Genomic DNA, 21,093 nt, shown 5'->3' on the forward strand with positions numbered 1-21,093 from the left:
CAGGGACGAGATATTCGACCCCTTTCAATTCTCACTTCCGCATTACAGTCTGACGTACACCTCTGACGTGTCCCTATTGTCCCAAGTCAAATGGCCTTTTATAGAGAAGGTCTTAAAGAGACACATCGCATTTTGGGAAACTCAATTCGGCTGGGAAAATGGCTGTAAAAATATTTCTGTTCGACTTAGAGAAACAATTCAAACCTTTTTAGAAACTACAGACTGTTATCTATCCAACAGTAGTAAATATATGCATATTGGAAAATAAAAAGTTTCTTAGGAGGCCGTTTGAAAATGTGCACACATTTTCCAGTTTTTTCAATATTCAGCGTGCAGCCAGAACAGGTTTAAGCTTACGTTGCAAAAAATAAATAAAATAAAAGATCTTATTGACTAAAATGATATAGTACTGCTGGCTGGTGAAGTAGCCTGGCTAGCAGTAGCTGCGTTGTTGAAAGTGAAGCTGGCTAGGTGACCTCGACAATTTCTCTAAATTTCTCTAAACTACACAATTATCATGGATACAAGGGCAGCAAAGACAACTAGCTAACACTACGCTAATCAAGTCGTTCCGTTGTAATGTAAGTTTCTACAGTGCTGCTATTCGGTAGAAGTTGGCTAGCTAGCAGTGTTAGCTAGCAGTGTTGGCTAGGTAGGAGGACGGCAGCGCGGCAGGCGAAAATAGCTGGCTAGCTAACCGATAATTACTCAAAGCTACACAATTATCTTAGATACAAAGCTAGCAAAGAAAACTATGTAGCTAGCTAACACTACACAAATCAAGTCGTTCCGTTGTAATGTAATCGTTTCTACAGTGCTGCTAATCGGTGGCTAGCTGGCTAGCTAGCAGGGTTGACTACCTTACGTTACGTTAGGACGAGAATACCTGACTAGCGAACCTCAGCGAACCTCGATAACTACACAATTATCTTTGATACAAAGACGGCTATGTAGCCAGCTAAGTAGCTAGCTAAGATCAAACAAATCAAAGATAGCAAAGACAACTGTGTAGCCAGCTAACACTACACTAATCAAGTCGTTCCGTTGTAATGCACTCGTTTCTACAATGCTGCTATTCGGTGGCAAGCTGGCTAGCTAGCAGTGTTGGCTACGTTGCGTTACGTTAGGACGAAAATAGCTGGCTAGCGAACCTCAATAACTACGCAATTATGTTTGATACAAAGACGGCTATGTAGCTAGCTAAGATCAAACAAATCAAACCGTTGTACTGTAATGAAAATGAAAATCAGACCGTTGTACTATAATGAAATGTAATGAAAAGTTATACTACTATTCGGTAGACGGTGGACGTTTGCTAGCTGCTGGGCAGATAGCAGTGTGGACTACGATAGACGACGAAATACGATAATTACGCAATTATCTTTGATACACAGACGGCTATGTAGCTAGTTAAGAAGAAATTGCTAAGGTTGGACAAATTAAACCGTTGTACTATAATGAAATGTAATGAAAAGTTATACTACCTGCAGAGCGAATGCAAATGCGACCGCTCGCTCCAAACCGGATGTCCTATGTAGTTAGGGGTAAAGAGTAGCAGCAGTGTACATGTAGGTAGGGGTAAAGTGGCTATGCATAGATAATAAACAGAGAGTAGCAGCAGTGTACATGTAGGTAGGGGTAAAGTGGCTATGTATAGATAATAAACAGAGAGTAGCAGCAGTGTACATGTAGGTAGGGGTAAAGTGGCTATGTATAGATAATAAACAGAGAGTAGCAGCAGTGTACATGTAGGTAGGGGTAAAGTGGCTATGTATAGATAATAAACAGAGAGTAGCAGCAGTGTACATGTAGGTAGGGGTAAAGTGGCTATGCATAGATAATAAACAGAGAGTAGCAGCAGTGTACATGTAGGTAGGGGTAAAGTGGCTATGCATAGATAATAAACAGAGAGTAGCAGCAGTGTACATGTAGGTAGGGGTAAAGTGGCTATGCATAGATAATAAACAGAGAGTAGCAGCAGTGTACATGTAGGTAGGGGTAAAGTGGCTATGTATAGATAATAAACAGAGAGTAGCAGCAGTGTACATGTAGTTAGGGGTAAAGTGGCTATGCATAGATAATAAACAGAGAGTAGCAGCAGTGTACATGTAGTTAGGGGTAAAGTGGCTATGTATAGATAATAAACAGAGAGTAGCAGCAGTGTACATGTAGGTAGGGGTGAAGTGGCTATGTATAGATAATAAACAGAGAGTAGCAGCAGTGTACATGTAGGTAGGGGTGAAGTGACTATGTATAGATAATAAACAGAGAGTAGCAGCAGTGTACATGTAGGTAGGGGTGAAGTGACTATGTATAGATAATAAACAGAGAGTAGCAGCAGTGTACATGTAGGTAGGGGTGAAGTGACTATGTATAGATAACAGAGAGTAGCAGCAGTGTACATGTAGGTAGGGGTGAAGTGACTATGTATAGATAACAGAGAGTAGCAGCAGTGTACATGTAGGTAGGGGTGAAGTGACTATGTATAGATAACAGAGAGTAGCAGCAGTGTACATGTAGGTAGGGGTAAAGTGGCTATGTATAGATAATAAACAGAGAGTAGCAGCAGTGTACATGTAGGTAGGGGTGAAGTGACTATGTATAGATAATAAACAGAGAGTAGCAGCAGTGTACATGTAGGTAGGGGTGAAGTGGCTATGTATAGATAATAAACAGAGAGTAGCAGCAGTGTACATGTAGGTAGGGGTGAAGTGACTATGTATAGATAATAAACAGAGAGTAGCAGCAGTGTACATGTAGGTAGGGGTGAAGTGACTATGTATAGATAACAGAGAGTAGCAGCAGTGTACATGTAGGTAGGGGTGAAGTGACTATGTATAGATAACAGAGAGTAGCAGCAGTGTACATGTAGGTAGGGGTAAAGTGGCTATGTATAGATAATAAACAGAGAGTAGCAGCAGTGTACATGTAGGTAGGGGTAAAGTGGCTATGTATAGATAATAAACAGAGAGTAGCAGCAGTGTACATGTAGGTAGGGGTAAAGTGGCTATGTATAGATAATAAACAGAGAGTAGCAGCAGTGTACATGTAGGTAGGGGTAAAGTGGCTATGTATAGATAATAAACAGAGAGTAGCAGCAGTGTACATGTAGGTAGGGGTAAAGTGGCTATGCATAGATAATAAACAGAGAGTAGCAGCAGTGTACATGTAGGTAGGGGTAAAGTGGCTATGCATAGATAATAAACAGAGAGTAGCAGCAGTGTACATGTAGGTAGGGGTAAAGTGGCTATGTATAGATAATAAACAGAGAGTAGCAGCAGTGTACATGTAGTTAGGGGTAAAGTGGCTATGCATAGATAATAAACAGAGAGTAGCAGCAGTGTACATGTAGTTAGGGGTAAAGTGGCTATGTATAGATAATAAACAGAGAGTAGCAGCAGTGTACATGTAGGTAGGGGTGAAGTGGCTATGTATAGATAATAAACAGAGAGTAGCAGCAGTGTACATGTAGGTAGGGGTAAAGTGGCTATGTATAGATAATAAACAGAGAGTAGCAGCAGTGTACATGTAGTTAGGGGTAAAGTGACTATGTATAGATAATAAACAGAGAGTAACAGCAGTGTACATGTAGGTAGGGGTAAAGTGGCTAAGTATAGATAATAAACAGAGAGTAGCAGCAGTGTACATGTAGGTAGGGGTAAAGTGACTATACATAGATAATAAACAGAGAGTAGCAGCAGTGTACATGTAGGTAGGGGTAAAGTGACTATGTATAGATAATAAACAGAGAGTAGCAGCAGTGTACATGTAGGTAGGGGTAAAGTGGCTATGCATAGATAATAAACAGAGAGTAGCAGCAGTGTACATGTTGGTAGGGGTAAAGTGACTATGTATAGATAATAAACAGAGAGTAGCAGCAGTGTACATGTAGGTAGGGGTAAAGTGACTATGTATAGATAATAAACAGAGAGTAGCAGCAGTGGACATGTAGGTAGGGGTAAAGTGACTATGTATAGATAATAAACAGAGAGTAGCAGCAGTGTACATGTAGGTAGGGGTAAAGTGGCTATGCATAGATAATAAACAGAGTAGCAGCAGTGTACATGTAGGTAGGGGTAAAGTGACTATGTATAGATAATAAACAGAGAGTAGCAGCAGTGTACATGTAGGTAGGGGTAAAGTGGCTATGCATAGATAATAAACAGAGAGTAGCAGCAGTGTACATGTAGGTAGGGGTAAAGTGGCTATGCATAGATAATAAACAGAGAGTAGCAGCAGTGTACATGTAGGTAGGGGTAAAGTGACTATGTATAGATAATAAACAGAGAGTAACAGCAGTGTACATGTAGGTAGGGGTAAAGTGACTATGTATAGATAATAAACAGAGAGTAGCAGCAGTGTACATGTAGGTAGGGGTAAAGTGGCTATGCATAGATAATAAACAGAGAGTAGCAGCAGTGTACATGTAGGTAGGGGTAAAGTGGCTATGCATAGATAATAAACAGAGAGTAGCAGCAGTGTACATGTAGGTAGGGGTAAAGTGGCTATGTATAGATAATAAACAGAGAGTAGCAGCAGTGTACATGTAGTTAGGGGTAAAGTGGCTATGCATAGATAATAAACAGAGAGTAGCAGCAGTGTACATGTAGTTAGGGGTAAAGTGGCTATGTATAGATAATAAACAGAGAGTAGCAGCAGTGTACATGTAGGTAGGGGTGAAGTGGCTATGTATAGATAATAAACAGAGAGTAGCAGCAGTGTACATGTAGGTAGGGGTAAAGTGGCTATGTATAGATAATAAACAGAGAGTAGCAGCAGTGTACATGTAGTTAGGGGTAAAGTGACTATGTATAGATAATAAACAGAGAGTAACAGCAGTGTACATGTAGGTAGGGGTAAAGTGGCTATGTATAGATAATAAACAGAGAGTAGCAGCAGTGTACATGTAGGTAGGGGTAAAGTGACTATACATAGATAATAAACAGAGAGTAGCAGCAGTGTACATGTAGGTAGGGGTAAAGTGACTATGTATAGATAATAAACAGAGAGTAGCAGCAGTGTACATGTAGGTAGGGGTAAAGTGGCTATGCATAGATAATAAACAGAGAGTAGCAGCAGTGTACATGTTGGTAGGGGTAAAGTGACTATGTATAGATAATAAACAGAGAGTAGCAGCAGTGTACATGTAGGTAGGGGTAAAGTGACTATGTATAGATAATAAACAGAGAGTAGCAGCAGTGGACATGTAGGTAGGGGTAAAGTGACTATGTATAGATAATAAACAGAGAGTAGCAGCAGTGTACATGTAGGTAGGGGTAAAGTGGCTATGCATAGATAATAAACAGAGTAGCAGCAGTGTACATGTTGGTAGGGGTAAAGTGACTATACATAGATAATAAACAGAGAGTAGCAGCAGTGTACATGTAGGTAGGGGTAAAGTGACTATACATAGATAATAAACAGAGAGTAGCAGCAGTGTACATGTAGGTAGGGGTAAAGTGACTATGCATAGATAATAAACAGAGAGTAGCAGCAGTGTACATGTAGGTAGGGGTAAAGTGGCTATGTATAGATAATAAACAGAGAGTAGCAGCAGTGTACATGTAGGTAGGGGTAAAGTGACTATGTATAGATAATAAACAGAGAGTAGCAGCAGTGTACATGTAGGTAGGGGTAAAGTGGCTATGCATAGATAATAAACAGAGTAGCAGCAGTGTACATGTAGGTAGGGGTAAAGTGACTATGTATAGATAATAAACAGAGAGTAGCAGCAGTGTACATGTAGGTAGGGGTAAAGTGGCTATGTATAGATAATAAACAGAGAGTAGCAGCAGTGTACATGTAGGTAGGGGTAAAGTGGCTATGCATAGATAATAAACAGAGAGTAGCAGCAGTGTACATGTAGGTAGGGGTAAAGTGACTATGTATAGATAATAAACAGAGAGTAACAGCAGTGTACATGTAGGTAGGGGTAAAGTGACTATGTATAGATAATAAACAGAGAGTAGCAGCAGTGTACATGTAGGTAGGGGTAAAGTGGCTATGCATAGATAATAAACAGAGAGTAGCAGCAGTGTACATGTAGGTAGGGGTAAAGTGACTATGTATAGATAATAAACAGAGAGTAACAGCAGTGTACATGTAGGTAGGGATAATGTGGCTATGTATAGATAATAAACAGAGAGTATCAGCAGTGTACATGTAGGTAGGGGTAAAGTGGCTATGCATAGATAATAAATAGAGAGTAACAGCAGTGTACATGTAGGTATGGGTAAAGTGGCTATGCATAGATAATAAACAGAGAGTAGCAGCAGTGTACATGTAGGTAGGGGTAAAGTGGCTATGCATAGATAATAAACAGAGAGTAGCAGCAGTGTACATGTAGGTAGGGGTAAAGTGACTATGTATAGATAATAAACAGAGAGTAGCAGCAGTGTACATGTAGGTAGGGGTAAAGTGGCTATGTATAGATAATAAACAGAGAGTAGCAGCAGTGTACATTTAGGTAGAGGTGAGTTGACTATGTATAGATAATAAACAGTGAGTAGCAGCAGTGTACATGTAGGTAGGGGTGAGGTGACTATGTATAGATAATAAACAGAGAGTAGCAGCAGTGTAAATGTAGGTAGGGGTAAAGTGACTATGTATAGATAATAAACAGAGAGTAGCAGCAGTGTACATGTAGGTAGGGGTAAGTGACTATGTATAGATAATAAACAGAGAGTAGCAGCAGTGTACATGTAGGTAGGGGTAAAGTGACTATGCATAGATAATAAACAGAGAGTAGCAGCAGTGTACATGTAGGTAGGGGTAAAGTGGCTATGTATAGATAATAAACAGAGAGTAGCAGCAGTGTACATGTAGGTAGGGGTGAGGTGACTATGTATAGATAATAAACAGAGAGTAGCAGCAGTGTACATGTAGGTAGGGGTAAAGTGACTATGTATAGATAATAAACAGAGAGTAGCAGCAGTGTACATGTAGGTAGGGGTAAGTGACTATGTATAGATAATAAACAGAGAGTAGCAGCAGTGTACATGTAGGTAGGGGTAAAGTGACTATGTATAGATAATAAACAGAGAGTAGCAGCAGTGTACATGTAGGTAGGGGTAAAGTGGCTGTGTATAGATAATAAACAGAGAGTAGCAGCAGTGTACATGTAGGTAGGGGTAAAGTGGCTATGTATAGATAATAAACAGAGAGTAGCAGCAGTGTACATGTAGGTAGGGTTAAAGTGGCTATGCATAGATAATAAACAGAGAGTAGCAGCAGTGTACATGTAGGTAGGGTTAAAGTGACTATGCATAGATAATAAACAGAGAGTAGCAGCAGTGGACATGTAGGTAGGGGTAAAGTGGCTATGTATAGATAATAAACAGAGAGTAGCAGCAGTGTACATGTAGGTAGGGGTAAAGTGACTATGTATAGATAATAAACAGAGAGTAGCAGGAGTGTACATGTAGGTAGGGGTGAAGTGACTATGTATAGATAATAAACAGAGAGTAGCAGCAGTGTACATGTAGGTAGGGTTAAAGTGACTATGTATAGATAATAAACAGAGAGTAGCAGCAGTGTACATGTAGGTAGAGGTAAAGTGACTATGTATAGATAATAAACAGTGAGTAGCAGCAGTGTACATGTAGGTAGGGGTAAAGTGACTATGTATAGATAATAAACAGAGAGTAGCAGCAGTGTACATGTAGGTAGGGGTAAAGTGACTATGTATAGAAAATAAACAGAGAGTAGCAGCAGTGTACATGTAGGTAGGGGTAAAGTGGCTATGTATAGATAATAAACAGAGAGTAGCAGCAGTGTACATGTAGGTAGGGGTAAAGTGACTATGTATAGATAATAAACAGAGAGTAGCAGCAGTGTACATGTAGGTAGGGGTAAAGTGACTATGCATAGATAATAAACAGAGAGTAGCAGCAGTGTACATGTAGGTAGGGGTAAAGTGACTATGCATAGATAATAAACAGAGAGTAGCAGCAGAGTACATGTAGGTAGGGGTGAAGTGACTATGTATAGATAATAAACAGAGAGTAGCAGCAGTGTACATGTAGGTAGGGGTAAAGTGACTATGCATAGATAATAAACAGAGAGTAGCAGCAGTGTACATGTAGGTAGGGGTAAGTGACTATGTATAGATAATAAACAGAGAGTAGCAGCAGTGTACATGTAGGTAGGGGTAAAGTGACTATGTATAGATAATAAACAGAGAGTAGCAGCAGTGTACATGTAGGTAGGGGTAAAGTGACTATGTATAGATAATAAACAGAGAGTAGCAGCAGTGTACATGTAGGTAGGGGTGAGGTGACTATGTATAGATAATAAACAGAGAGTAGCAGCAGTGTACATGTAGGTAGGGGTAAAGTGACTATGTATAGATAATAAACAGAGAGTAGCAGCAGTGTACATGTAGGTAGGGGTAAAGTGACTATGTATAGATAATAAACAGAGAGTAGCAGCAGTGTACATGTAGTTAGGGGTAAAGTGGCTATGTATAGATAATAAACAGAGAGTAGCAGCAGTGTACATGTAGGTAGGGGTAAAGTGGCTATGCATAGATAATAAACAGAGAGTAGCAGCAGTGTACATGTAGTTAGGGGTAAAGTGACTATGCATAGATAATAAACAGAGAGTAGCAGCAGAGTACATGTAGGTAGGGGTGAAGTGACTATGTATAGATAATAAACAGAGAGTAGCAGCAGTGTACATGTAGGTAGGGTTAAAGTGACTATGCATAGATAATAAACAGAGAGTAGCAGCAGTGTACATGTAGGTAGGGTTAAAGTGACTATGCATAGATAATAAACAGAGAGTAGCAGCAGTGGACATGTAGGTAGGGGTAAAGTGGCTATGTATAGATAATAAACAGAGAGTAGCAGCAGTGTACATGTAGGTAGGGGTAAAGTGGCTATGTATAGATAATAAACAGAGAGTAGCAGGAGTGTACATGTAGGTAGGGGTGAAGTGACTATGTATAGATAATAAACAGAGAGTAGCAGCAGTGTACATGTAGGTAGGGTTAAAGTGACTATGTATAGATAATAAACAGAGAGTAGCAGCAGTGTACATGTAGGTAGAGGTAAAGTGACTATGTATAGATAATAAACAGTGAGTAGCAGCAGTGTACATGTAGGTAGGGGTAAAGTGACTATGTATAGATAATAAACAGAGAGTAGCAGCAGTGTACATGTAGGTAGGGGTAAAGTGACTATGTATAGAAAATAAACAGAGAGTAGCAGCAGTGTACATGTAGGTAGGGGTAAAGTGACTATGTATAGATAATAAACAGAGAGTAGCAGCAGTGTACATGTAGGTAGGGGTAAAGTGACTATGTATAGATAATAAACAGAGAGTAGCAGCAGTGTACATGTAGTTAGGGGTAAAGTGACTATGTATAGATAATAAACAGAGAGTAGCAGCAGTGTACATGTAGGTAGGGGTAAAGTGACTATGCATAGATAATAAACAGAGAGTAGCAGCAGTGTACATGTAGGTAGGGGTAAAGTGACTATGCATAGATAATAAACAGAGAGTAGCAGCAGAGTACATGTAGGTAGGGGTGAAGTGACTATGTATAGATAATAAACAGAGAGTAGCAGCAGTGTACATGTAGGTAGGGGTAAAGTGACTATGCATAGATAATAAACAGAGAGTAGCAGCAGTGTACATGTAGGTAGGGGTAAGTGACTATGTATAGATAATAAACAGAGAGTAGCAGCAGTGTACATGTAGGTAGGGGTAAAGTGACTATGTATAGATAATAAACAGAGAGTAGCAGCAGTGTACATGTAGGTAGGGGTAAAGTGACTATGTATAGATAATAAACAGAGAGTAGCAGCAGTGTACATGTAGGTAGGGGTGAGGTGACTATGTATAGATAATAAACAGAGAGTAGCAGCAGTGTACATGTAGGTAGGGGTAAAGTGACTATGTATAGATAATAAACAGAGAGTAGCAGCAGTGTACATGTAGGTAGGGGTAAAGTGACTATGTATAGATAATAAACAGAGAGTAGCAGCAGTGTACATGTAGTTAGGGGTAAAGTGGCTATGTATAGATAATAAACAGAGAGTAGCAGCAGTGTACATGTAGGTAGGGGTAAAGTGGCTATGCATAGATAATAAACAGAGAGTAGCAGCAGTGTACATGTAGTTAGGGGTAAAGTGACTATGCATAGATAATAAACAGAGAGTAGCAGCAGAGTACATGTAGGTAGGGGTGAAGTGACTATGTATAGATAATAAACAGAGAGTAGCAGCAGTGTACATGTAGGTAGGGTTAAAGTGACTATGCATAGATAATAAACAGAGAGTAGCAGCAGTGTACATGTAGGTAGGGGTAAAGTGGCTATGTATAGATAATAAACAGAGAGTAGCAGCAGTGTACATGTAGGTAGGGGTAAAGTGGCTATGTATAGATAATAAACAGAGAGTAGCAGCAGTGTACATGTAGGTAGGGGTAAAGTGGCTATGTATAGATAATAAACAGAGAGTAGCAGCAGTGTACATGTAGGTAGGGGTAAAGTGGCTATGTATAGATAATAAACAGAGAGTAGCAGCAGTGTACATGTAGGTAGGGGTAAAGTGACTATGCATAGATAATAAACAGAGAGTAGCAGCAGTGTACATGTAGGTAGGGGTAAAGTGGCTATGCATAGATAATAAACAGAGAGTAGCAGCAGTGTACATGTAGGTAGGGGTGAAGTGACTATGTATAGATAATAAACAGAGAGTAGCAGCAGTGTACATGTAGGTAGGGGTGAAGTGACTATGTATAGATAATAAACAGAGTGTAGCAGCAGTGTACATGTAGGTAGGGGTAAAGTGGCTATGTATAGATAATAAACAGAGAGTAGCAGCAGTGTACATGTAGGTAGGGGTAAAGTGACTATGTATAGATAATAAACAGAGAGTAGCAGCAGTGTACATGTAGGTAGGGGTAAAGTGACTATGTATAGATAATAAACAGAGAGTAGCAGCAGTGTACATGTAGGTAGGGGTGAAGTGGCTATGCATAGATAATAAACAGAGAGTAGCAGCAGTGTACATGTAGGTAGGGGTGAAGTGACTATGTATAGATAATAAACAGAGAGTAGCAGCAGTGTACATGTAGGTAGGGGTAAAGTGACTATGTATAGATAATAAACAGTAGCAGCAGTGTACATGTAGGTAGGGGTAAAGTGACTATACATAGATAATAAACAGAGAGTAGCAGCAGTGTACATGTAGGTAGGGGTAAAGTGACTATGTATAGATAATAAACAGAGAGTAGCAGCAGTGTACATGTAGGTAGGGGTAAAGTGACTATGTATAGATAATAAACAGAGAGTAGCAGCAGTGTACATGTAGGTAGGGGTAAAGTGACTATACATAGATAATAAACAGAGAGTAGCAGCAGTGGACATGTAGGTAGGGGTAAAGTGGCTATGCATAGATAATAAACAGAGAGTAACAGCAGTGTACATGTAGGTAGGGGTAAAGTGACTATGTATAGATAATAAACAGAGAGTAGCAGGAGTGTACATGTAGTTAGGGGTAAAGTGACTATGCATAGATAATAAACAGAGAGTAGCAGCAGAGTACATGTAGGTAGGGGTGAAGTGACTATGTATAGATAATAAACAGAGAGTAGCAGCAGTGTACATGTAGGTAGGGTTAAAGTGACTATGCATAGATAATAAACAGAGAGTAGCAGCAGTGTACATGTAGGTAGGGGTAAAGTGGCTATGTATAGATAATAAACAGAGAGTAGCAGCAGTGTACATGTAGGTAGGGGTAAAGTGGCTATGTATAGATAATAAACAGAGAGTAGCAGCAGTGTACATGTAGGTAGGGGTAAAGTGACTATGCATAGATAATAAACAGAGAGTAGCAGCAGTGTACATGTAGGTAGGGGTAAAGTGGCTATGCATAGATAATAAACAGAGAGTAGCAGCAGTGTACATGTAGGTAGGGGTGAAGTGACTATGTATAGATAATAAACAGAGAGTAGCAGCAGTGTACATGTAGGTAGGGGTGAAGTGACTATGTATAGATAATAAACAGAGTGTAGCAGCAGTGTACATGTAGGTAGGGGTAAAGTGGCTATGTATAGATAATAAACAGAGAGTAGCAGCAGTGTACATGTAGGTAGGGGTAAAGTGACTATGTATAGATAATAAACAGAGAGTAGCAGCAGTGTACATGTAGGTAGGGGTAAAGTGACTATGTATAGATAATAAACAGAGAGTAGCAGCAGTGTACATGTAGGTAGGGGTGAAGTGGCTATGCATAGATAATAAACAGAGAGTAGCAGCAGTGTACATGTAGGTAGGGGTGAAGTGACTATGTATAGATAATAAACAGAGAGTAGCAGCAGTGTACATGTAGGTAGGGGTAAAGTGACTATGTATAGATAATAAACAGTAGCAGCAGTGTACATGTAGGTAGGGGTAAAGTGACTATGTATAGATAATAAACAGAGAGTAGCAGCAGTGTACATGTAGGTAGAGGTAAAGTGACTATGTATAGATAATAAACAGTGAGTAGCAGCAGTGTACATGTAGGTAGGGGTAAAGTGACTATGTATAGATAATAAACAGAGAGTAGCAGCAGTGTACATGTAGGTAGGGGTAAAGTGACTATGTATAGATAATAAACAGAGAGTAGCAGCAGTGTACATGTAGGTAGGGGTAAAGTGACTATGTATAGATAATAAACAGAGAGTAGCAGCAGTGTACATGTAGGTAGGGGTAAAGTGACTATGTATAGATAATAAACAGAGAGTAGCAGCAGTGTACATGTAGGTAGGGGTAAAGTGACTATGTATAGATAATAAACAGAGAGTAGCAGCAGTGTACATGTAGGTAGGGGTGAAGTGACTATGTATAGATAATAAACAGAGAGTAGCAGCAGTGTACATGTAGGTAGGGGTAAAGTGGCTATGTATAGATAATAAACAGAGAGTAGCAGCAGTGTACATGTTGGTAGGGGTAAAGTGACTATGTATAGATAATAAACAGAGAGTAGCAGCAGTGTACATGTAGGTAGGGGTAAAGTGACTATGTATAGATAATAAACAGAGAGTAGCAGCAGTGTACATGTAGGTAGGGGTAAAGTGGCTATGTATAGATAATAAACAGAGAGTAGCAGCAGTGTACATGTAGGTAGGGGTAAAGTGGCTATGCATAGATAATAAACAGAGAGTAGCAGCAGTGTACATGTAGGTAGGGGTAAAGTGACTATGTATAGATAATAAACAGAGAGTAGCAGCAGTGTACATGTAGGTAGGGGTAAAGTGACTATGCATAGATAATAAACAGAGAGTAGCAGCAGTGTACATGTAGGTAGGGGTAAAGTGACTATGTATAGATAATAAACAGAGAGTAGCAGCAGTGTACATGTAGGTAGGGGTAAAGTGACTATACATAGATAATAAACAGAGAGTAGCAGCAGTGGACATGTAGGTAGGGGTAAAGTGGCTATGCATAGATAATAAACAGAGAGTAACAGCAGTGTACATGTAGGTAGGGGTAAAGTGACTATGTATAGATAATAAACAGAGAGTAGCAGGAGTGTACATGTAGTTAGGGGTAAAGTGACTATGCATAGATAATAAACAGAGAGTAGCAGCAGAGTACATGTAGGTAGGGGTGAAGTGACTATGTATAGATAATAAACAGAGAGTAGCAGCAGTGTACATGTAGGTAGGGTTAAAGTGACTATGCATAGATAATAAACAGAGAGTAGCAGCAGTGTACATGTAGGTAGGGGTAAAGTGGCTATGCATAGATAATAAACAGAGAGTAGCAGCAGTGTACATGTAGGTAGGGGTGAAGTGACTATGTATAGATAATAAACAGAGAGTAGCAGCAGTGTACATGTAGGTAGGGGTGAAGTGACTATGTATAGATAATAAACAGAGAGTAGCAGCAGTGTACATGTAGGTAGGGGTAAAGTGACTATGTATAGATAATAAACAGTAGCAGCAGTGTACATGTAGGTAGGGGTAAAGTGACTATGTATAGATAATAAACAGAGAGTAGCAGCAGTGTACATGTAGGTAGAGGTAAAGTGACTATGTATAGATAATAAACAGTGAGTAGCAGCAGTGTACATGTAGGTAGGGGTAAAGTGACTATGTATAGATAATAAACAGAGAGTAGCAGCAGTGTACATGTAGGTAGGGGTAAAGTGACTATGTATAGATAATAAACAGAGAGTAGCAGCAGTGTACATGTAGGTAGGGGTAAAGTGACTATGTATAGATAATAAACAGAGAGTAGCAGCAGTGTACATGTAGGTAGGGGTAAAGTGACTATGTATAGATAATAAACAGAGAGTAGCAGCAGTGTACATGTAGGTAGGGGTAAAGTGACTATGTATAGATAATAAACAGAGAGTAGCAGCAGTGTACATGTAGGTAGGGGTGAAGTGACTATGTATAGATAATAAACAGAGAGTAGCAGCAGTGTACATGTAGGTAGGGGTAAAGTGGCTATGTATAGATAATAAACAGAGAGTAGCAGCAGTGTACATGTTGGTAGGGGTAAAGTGACTATGTATAGATAATAAACAGAGAGTAGCAGCAGTGTACATGTAGGTAGGGGTAAAGTGACTATGTATAGATAATAAACAGAGAGTAGCAGCAGTGTACATGTAGGTAGGGGTAAAGTGGCTATGTATAGATAATAAACAGAGAGTAGCAGCAGTGTACATGTAGGTAGGGGTAAAGTGGCTATGCATAGATAATAAACAGAGAGTAGCAGCAGTGTACATGTAGGTAGGGGTAAAGTGACTATGTATAGATAATAAACAGAGAGTAGCAGCAGTGTACATGTAGGTAGGGGTAAAGTGACTATGCATAGATAATAAACAGAGAGTAGCAGCAGTGTACATGTAGGTAGGGGTAAAGTGACTATGTATAGATAATAAACAGAGAGTAGCAGCAGTGTACATGTAGGTAGGGGTAAAGTGACTATACATAGATAATAAACAGAGAGTAGCAGCAGTGGACATGTAGGTAGGGGTAAAGTGGCTATGCATAGATAATAAACAGAGAGTAACAGCAGTGTACATGTAGGTAGGGGTAAAGTGACTATGTATAGATAATAAACAGAGAGTAGCAGGAGTGTACATGTAGTAAGGGGTAAAGTGACTATGCATAGATAATAAACAGAGAGTAGCAGCAGAGTACATGTAGGTAGGGGTGAAGTGACTATGTATAGATAATAAACAGAGAGTAGCAGCAGTGTACATGTAGGTAGGGTTAAAGTGACTATGCATAGATAATAAACAGAGAGTAGCAGCAGTGTACATGTAGGTAGGGGTAAAGTGGCTATGCATAGATAATAAACAGAGAGTAGCAGCAGTGTACATGTAGGTAGGGGTGAAGTGACTATGTATAGATAATAAACAGAGAGTAGCAGCAGTGTACATGTAGGTAGGGGTGAAGTGACTATGTATAGATAATAAACAGAGTGTAGCAGCAGTGTACATGTAGGTAGGGGTAAAGTGGCTATGTATAGATAATAAACAGAGAGTAGCAGCAGTGTACATGTAGGTAGGGGTAAAGTGACTATGTATAGATAATAAACAGAGAGTAGCAGCAGTGTACATGTAGGTAGGGGTAAAGTGACTATGTATAGATAATAAACAGAGAGTAGCAGCAGTGTACATGTAGGTAGGGGTGAAGTGGCTATGCATAGATAATAAACAGAGAGTAGCAGCAGTGTACATGTAGGTAGGGGTGAAGTGACTATGTATAGATAATAAACAGAGAGTAGCAGCAGTGTACATGTAGGTAGGGGTAAAGTGACTATGTATAGATAATAAACAGTAGCAGCAGTGTACATGTAGGTAGGGGTAAAGTGACTATGTATAGATAATAAACAGAGAGTAGCAGCAGTGTACATGTAGGTAGAGGTAAAGTGACTATGTATTGATAATAAACAGTGAGTAGCAGCAGTGTACATGTAGGTAGGGGTAAAGTGACTATGTATAGATAATAAACAGAGAGTAGCAGCAGTGTACATGTAGGTAGGGGTAAAGTGACTATGTATAGATAATAAACAGAGAGTAGCAGCAGTGTACATGTAGGTAGGGGTAAAGTGACTATGTATAGATAATAAACAGAGAGTAGCAGCAGTGTACATGTAGGTAGGGGTAAAGTGACTATGTATAGATAATAAACAGAGAGTAGCAGCAGTGTACATGTAGGTAGGGGTAAAGTGACTATGTATAGATAATAAACAGAGAGTAGCAGCAGTGTACATGTAGGTAGGGGTGAAGTGACTATGTATAGATAATAAACAGAGAGTAGCAGCAGTGTACATGTAGGTAGGGGTAAAGTGGCTATGTATAGATAATAAACAGAGAGTAGCAGCAGTGTACATGTTGGTAGGGGTAAAGTGACTATGTATAGATAATAAACAGAGAGTAGCAGCAGTGTACATGTAGGTAGGGGTAAAGTGACTATGTATAGATAATAAACAGAGAGTAGCAGCAGTGTACATGTAGGTAGGGGTAAAGTGGCTATGTATAGATAATAAACAGAGAGTAGCAGCAGTGTACATGTAGGTAGGGGTAAAGTGGCTATGCATAGATAATAAACAGAGAGTAGCAGCAGTGTACATGTAGGTAGGGGTAAAGTGACTATGTATAGATAATAAACAGAGAGTAGCAGCAGTGTACATGTAGGTAGGGGTAAAGTGACTATGCATAGATAATAAACAGAGAGTAGCAGCAGTGTACATGTAGGTAGGGGTAAAGTGACTATGTATAGATAATAAACAGAGAGTAGCAGCAGTGTACATGTAGGTAGGGGTAAAGTGACTATGCATAGATAATAAACAGAGAGTAGCAGCAGTGTACATGTAGGTAGGGGTAAAGTGACTATGCATAGATAATAAACAGAGAGTAGCAGCAGTGTACATGTAGGTAGGGGTAAAGTGACTATGTATAGATAATAAACAGAGAGTAGCAGCAGTGTACATGTAGGTAGGGGTAAAGTGGCTATGTATAGATAATAAACAGAGAGTAGCAGCAGTGTACATGTAGGTAGGGGTAAAGTGGCTATGCATAGATAATAAACAGAGAGTAGCAGCAGTGTACATGTAGGTAGGGGTAAAGTGACTATGTATAGATAATAAACAGAGAGTAGCAGCAGTGTACATGTAGGTAGGGGTAAAGTGGCTATGCATAGATAATAAACAGAGAGTAGCAGCAGTGTACATGTAGGTAGGGGTAAAGTGGCTATGTATAGATAATAAACAGAGAGTAGCAGCAGTGTACATGTAGGTAGGGGTAAAGTGACTATGCATAGATAATAAACAGAGAGTAGCAGCAGTGTACATGTAGGTAGGGGTAAAGTGACTATGTATAGATAATAAACAGAGAGTAGCAGCAGTGTACATGTAGGTAGGGGTAAAGTGACTATGCATAGATAATAAACAGAGAGTAGCAGCAGTGTACATGTAGGTAGGGGTAAAGTGACTATGCATAGATAATAAACAGAGAGTAGCAGCAGTGTACATGTAGGTAGGGGTAAAGTGACTATGTATAGATAATAAACAGAGAGTAGCAGCAGTGTACATGTAGGTAGGGGTAAAGTGACTATGTATAGATAATAAACAGAGAGTAGCAGCAGTGTACATGTAGGTAGGGGTAAAGTGACTATGTATAGATAATAAACAGAGAGTAGCAGCAGTGTACATGTAGGTAGGGGTGAAGTGACTATGTATAGATAATAAACAGAGAGTAGCAGCAGTGTACATGTAGGTAGGGGTAAAGTGGCTATGTATAGATAATAAACAGAGAGTAGCAGCAGTGTACATGTTGGTAGGGGTAAAGTGACTATGTATAGATAATAAACAGAGAGTAGCAGCAGTGTACATGTAGGTAGGGGTAAAGTGACTATGTATAGATAATAAACAGAGAGTAGCAGCAGTGTACATGTAGGTAGGGGTAAAGTGGCTATGTATAGATAATAAACAGAGAGTAGCAGCAGTGTACATGTAGGTAGGGGTAAAGTGGCTATGCATAGATAATAAACAGAGAGTAGCAGCAGTGTACATGTAGGTAGGGGTAAAGTGACTATGTATAGATAATAAACAGAGAGTAGCAGCAGTGTACATGTAGGTAGGGGTAAAGTGACTATGTATAGATAATAAACAGAGAGTAGCAGCAGTGTACATGTAGGTAGGGGTAAAGTGACTATGCATAGATAATAAACAGAGAGTAGCAGCAGTGTACATGTAGGTAGGGGTAAAGTGGCTATGTATAGATAATAAACAGAGAGTAGCAGCAGTGTACATGTAGGTAGGGGTAAAGTGACTATGCATAGATAATAAACAGAGAGTAGCAGCAGTGTACATGTAGGTAGGGGTAAAGTGACTATGTATAGATAATAAACAGAGAGTAGCAGCAGTGTACATGTAGGTAGGGGTAAAGTGACTATGTATAGATAATAAACAGAGAGTAGCAGCAGTGTACATGTAGGTAGGGGTAAAGTGACTATGTATAGATAATAAACAGAGAGTAGCAGCAGTGTACATGTAGGTAGGGGTAAAGTGACTATGTATAGATAATAAACAGAGAGTAACAGCAGTGTACATGTAGGTAGGGGTAAAGTGACTATGTATAGATAATAAACAGAGAGTAGCAGCAGTGTACATGTAGGTAGGGGTAAAGTGACTATGCATAGATAATAAACAGAGAGTAGCAGCAGTGTACATGTAGGTAGGGGTAAAGTGACTATGCATAGATAATAAACAGAGAGTAGCAGCAGTGTACATGTAGGTAGGGGTAAAGTGACTATGTATAGATAATAAACAGAGAGTAGCAGCAGTGTACATGTAGGTAGAGGTAAAGTGACTATGTATAGATAATAAACAGAGAGTAGCAGCAGTGTACATGTAGGTAGGGGTAAAGTGACTATGTATAGATAATAAACAGAGAGTAGCAGCAGTGTACATGTAGGTAGGGGTAAAGTGACTATGCATAGATAATAAACAGAGAGTAGCAGCAGTGTACATGTAGGTAGGGGTAAAGTGACTATGTATAGATAATAAACAGAGAGTAGCAGCAGTGTACATGTAGGTAGGGGTAAAGTGACTATGTATAGATAATAAACAGAGAGTAGCAGCAGTGTACATGTAGGTAGGGGTGAAGTGACTATGTATAGATAATAAACAGAGAGTAGCAGCAGTGTACATGTAGGTAGGGGTAAAGTGGCTATGTATAGATAATAAACAGAGAGTAGCAGCAGTGTACATGTTGGTAGGGGTAAAGTGACTATGTATAGATAATAAACAGAGAGTAGCAGCAGTGTACATGTAGGTAGGGGTAAAGTGACTATGTATAGATAATAAACAGAGAGTAGCAGCAGTGTACATGTAGGTAGGGGTAAAGTGGCTATGTATAGATAATAAACAGAGAGTAGCAGCAGTGTACATGTAGGTAGGGGTAAAGTGGCTATGCATAGATAATAAACAGAGAGTAGCAGCAGTGTACATGTAGGTAGGGGTAAAGTGACTATGTATAGATAATAAACAGAGAGTAGCAGCAGTGTACATGTAGGTAGGGGTAAAGTGACTATGTATAGATAATAAACAGAGAGTAGCAGCAGTGTACATGTAGGTAGGGGTAAAGTGACTATGCATAGATAATAAACAGAGAGTAGCAGCAGTGTACATGTAGGTAGGGGTAAAGTGGCTATGTATAGATAATAAACAGAGAGTAGCAGCAGTGTACATGTAGGTAGGGGTAAAGTGACTATGCATAGATAATAAACAGAGAGTAGCAGCAGTGTACATGTAGGTAGGGGTAAAGTGACTATGTATAGATAATAAACAGAGAGTAGCAGCAGTGTACATGTAGGTAGGGGTAAAGTGACTATGTATAGATAATAAACAGAGAGTAGCAGCAGTGTACATGTAGGTAGGGGTAAAGTGACTATGTATAGATAATAAACAGAGAGTAGCAGCAGTGTACATGTAGGTAGGGGTAAAGTGACTATGTATAGATAATAAACAGAGAGTAACAGCAGTGTACATGTAGGTAGGGGTAAAGTGACTATGTATAGATAATAAACAGAGAGTAGCAGCAGTGTACATGTAGGTAGGGGTAAAGTGACTATGCATAGATAATAAACAGAGAGTAGCAGCAGTGTACATGTAGGTAGGGGTAAAGTGACTATGCATAGATAATAAACAGAGAGTAGCAGCAGTGTACATGTAGGTAGGGGTAAAGTGACTATGTATAGATAATAAACAGAGAGTAGCAGCAGTGTACATGTAGGTAGAGGTAAAGTGACTATGTATAGATAATAAACAGAGAGTAGCAGCAGTGTACATGTAGGTAGGGGTAAAGTGACTATGTATAGATAATAAACAGAGAGTAGCAGCAGTGTACATGTAGGTAGGGGTAAAGTGACTATGTATAGATAATAAACAGAGAGTAGCAGCAGTGTACATGTAGGTAGGGGTAAAGTGGCTATGTATAGATAATAAACAGAGAGTAGCAGCAGTGTAAAAAACAAATGAGGGGGGGTGTCAATGTAAACAATCCAGTGGCCATTTGATTAAATGTTCATCTGTCTTATGGCTTTGGGGTAGAAGCTGTTAAGGAGCCTTTTGGTCCTAGACGTGGAACTCCGGTATTGCTTGCCGTGTGGTAGCAGAGAGAACAGTCTTTGACTTGGGTGACTGTAGCCTTTGACATTTTTTTGTGGCCTTCCTCTGACACGGCCTGGTATCTAGGTCCTGGATGGCAGGAAGCTTGGCCCCAGTGATGTACTGGGTTGTACGCACAACCCTCTGTAGAGCCTTACTGTCGGATGCCGAGCAGCTGCCATACCAGGCGGTGATGCACCCGGTCAGGATGCACTTGATGGTGCAGCTGTAGACATTTTTGAGGATCTGGGGACTCATGCCAACTCTTTTCAGCCTCCTGAGGGAGAAGAGGTGTTGTCGTGGCCTCTTCACGACTGTTGGTGTGTGTGGACCATGATAGTTCGTAGGTGATGTGGACACCAAGGGACTTAAGTTCTCGACCCGCTCCACTACAGCCCCGTCGATGTGAATGGGGGCGTGCTCGGGTCCTCCGTTTCTTGTAGTCCGTGAGATTTTTACTCAACATTTACCTT

Source organism: Salvelinus fontinalis, chromosome 4, assembly GCF_029448725.1.
Source record: "Salvelinus fontinalis isolate EN_2023a chromosome 4, ASM2944872v1, whole genome shotgun sequence".
Classification (NCBI taxonomy): domain Eukaryota; kingdom Metazoa; phylum Chordata; class Actinopteri; order Salmoniformes; family Salmonidae; genus Salvelinus; species Salvelinus fontinalis.